The sequence below is a fragment of the Schistocerca piceifrons genome, unplaced genomic scaffold, assembly GCF_021461385.2.
Source record: "Schistocerca piceifrons isolate TAMUIC-IGC-003096 unplaced genomic scaffold, iqSchPice1.1 HiC_scaffold_245, whole genome shotgun sequence".
Taxonomy (NCBI): Eukaryota; Metazoa; Arthropoda; class Insecta; order Orthoptera; family Acrididae; genus Schistocerca; species Schistocerca piceifrons.
The window spans coordinates 22501-25524 of NW_025728393.1; the positions used below are offsets into that span (position 1 = coordinate 22501).

Genomic DNA, 3024 nt, shown 5'->3' on the forward strand with positions numbered 1-3024 from the left:
AGGCTGCCCGCCGAGTCATCGGAGGAACTGCGGCGGATCGCTGGCTGGCATCGTTTATGGTTAGAACTAGGGCGGTATCTGATCGCCTTCGAACCTCTAACTTTCGTTCTTGATTAATGAAAACATACTTGGCAAATGCTTTCGCTTCTGTTCGTCTTGCGACGATCCAAGAATTTCACCTCTAACGTCGCAATACGAATGCCCCCGCCTGTCCCTATTAATCATTACCTCGGGTTCCGAAAACCAACAAAATAGAACCGAGGTCCTATTCCATTATTCCATGCACACAGTATTCAGGCGGGCTTGCCTGCTTTAAGCACTCTAATTTGTTCAAAGTAAACGTGCCGGCCCACCGAGACACTCAATAAAGAGCACCCTGGTAGGATTTCAACGGGGTCCGCCTCGGGACGCACGAGCACGCACGAGGCGTCGCACGCCTTCAGCTCGCCCCACCGGCAGGACGTCCCACGATACATGCCAGTTAAACACCGACGGGCGGTGAACCAACAGCGTGGGACACAAATCCAACTACGAGCTTTTTAACCGCAACAACTTTAATATACGCTATTGGAGCTGGAATTACCGCGGCTGCTGGCACCAGACTTGCCCTCCAATAGATACTCGTTAAAGGATTTAAAGTGTACTCATTCCGATTACGGGGCCTCGGATGAGTCCCGTATCGTTATTTTTCGTCACTACCTCCCCGTGCCGGGAGTGGGTAATTTGCGCGCCTGCTGCCTTCCTTGGATGTGGTAGCCGTTTCTCAGGCTCCCTCTCCGGAATCGAACCCTGATTCCCCGTTACCCGTTACAACCATGGTAGGCGCAGAACCTACCATCGACAGTTGATAAGGCAGACATTTGAAAGATGCGTCGCCGGTACGAGGACCGTGCGATCAGCCCAAAGTTATTCAGAGTCACCAAGGCAAACGGACCGGACGAGCCGACCGATTGGTTTTGATCTAATAAAAGCGTCCCTTCCATCTCTGGTCGGGACTCTGTTTGCATGTATTAGCTCTAGAATTACCACAGTTATCCAAGTAACGTGGGTACGATCTAAGGAACCATAACTGATTTAATGAGCCATTCGCGGTTTCACCTTAATGCGGCTTGTACTGAGACATGCATGGCTTAATCTTTGAGACAAGCATATGACTACTGGCAGGATCAACCAGGGAGCTGCGTCAACTAGAGCTGAGCAGCCGGCCGCCCGGGAGTGTGTCCCGGGGGCCCGCGCGAACACGCAAGCGTCCGCTCAATCATTCTGCAAACAGGAGGAGGCTGAGCTCCCCTGCACAATACACCTCGAAACCCTCTCAGGTCCCGGCGGCGCGCAGCGCCGTCCCAAGTACTTGGTCGGGTTCGAGAGAGGCGCAATCGCCCGGAGTTAGGCGAGTAGACGCTTTCGGTGCGACCACCCGTGCTCCCAACTGAGCTTGCCGCTGCCGACAGAGGCCCGGGAGCGTGCTGTCGTGGCATTGCCGGCGGGAGACAACACGCGCCACCTACGGTGACCGGCAGCTCCAACGCCAGCGCCACAGAAGGACAAAAGCCCCACTTGGGTGCCGAAGCGAACTCTCCCAGCACAGCGCACGCGCCAACACATCCGCACAGCTGCGATACAAACCACCAGCGAGAACCGCTGGGGCGACCGAGCAGCAGACGGCGTCGCGGCGCCGAGCGCCGGGCGGCGGCGCATCCTCAACGCACACAGTCCTCAATCGGACCAGCACACTGAAGATGTCCACCGCGCTTCGCACCGGGCCCGCGAGGACCTACTTTGGCCGCACGGCGCCGCGCGCAGGGTGCGCCGGCGCGCAGCTGCGACGCCTGCCGCGTCCGTCGGCCGGCGCGCCTGCCACTGGCCGCCCCCACCAGCCGGCTGTAGCGCGTGCGCCCACGCACCGCGCGGCCAGCACGCCGGGAGGCGCCCCCTCACCGGCCGGGGACGGTCCCACCCAGCCACCGCCGCGTATCGCTTCACACCCAGATGCCGTTCAGTTTCGTCGGCATGGTGGGTATCGCTGGAACAACCGGTTAGTACCTCAACCTATCGTCGCCATCACCGATTCACCCCTAGCGAGAACAACCGCACCACAACAGGTTACCATTTGTTCATTTGCGTAACTTCACCAGAAAACGCAGGCGTCCATCGCCATTTGCAACTTCAACGATTATTGCATGCCTGTGTCAGGTGTCACGCCACACTACGTCTGCCCACATACACGCAACAAAATGTGCACGCCTAGACAATACGTGGAAGGTGGCCCCCGTACGTATGCGATGTCCATTGCTCGAACGACTGTCAACCGGCCTCTGTAGCATGTCGCAGATATGGAACGCGGTGCACCATGCCATCACGGTGTGTGAGGAGAGACGACTAGGTCCGAATACATCAACAGACAGCTCATGCTGATCGCCATCCACGGCGTCCGTTCTCCCACACGTCTCTATGGCGTACCACACTGCAATCCAGCTCTCATAGGGAGACGACACGTAGCTGCGTGCACAATATTTGCACTGTATGGTCCGCCGTTTTTGGGCGCAGTCGTTGTGCGGTCACACATGTGCCACGATGTATCATTCAGTACATAAGGACGAATGTGCAGTACAGATTGTGGTTCACGCGTACGACATCAGCGGACAGTTGACACAGGCCGCACCACAACGTAGCCTGAGTACGTCGCATGCGAAGGGCATTGAACATGCAAACTTCTCACCAACCAGCTTGCGAAGGCAGGGGGCAAGGTGGGGACGTGGGGAGGGGCGGCATGTACGTCCTGCTGCCATCCACATTACAGTGTACAGCAGGAGCATGTGGAAAGTGAGCAAGACTTGCAAGGTGTTTAACATGAAGCGATACACAGGGGTGCGGGCAGTGCGAGTAGCGAACTATATTGCGAGGGTTGCGGGTGGGCAACACTACAGTAATTGAACGAGTCGTATAACAATTACAGAGCAGGTTTAGGCGACAACGTGGGTTACGTTAAGGCGACAACATGGGTTAGGTTAAGGCACAACATGG

At 56.9% G+C, this 3024-nt stretch overlaps 1 non-coding gene across 1 annotated transcript in view; it reads right to left on the reverse strand.

Moving 5' to 3' along the window:
• LOC124743642 overlaps positions 1–1177 on the reverse strand; it is a 1908-nt gene extending 731 nt beyond the window's left edge. The window contains exon 1 of the ribosomal RNA XR_007010498.1: positions 1–1177. This exon is cut by the window's left edge and continues 731 nt beyond it. This is a non-coding gene — a ribosomal RNA (small subunit ribosomal RNA).
• Positions 1178–3024: the final 1847 nt, after the last annotated feature.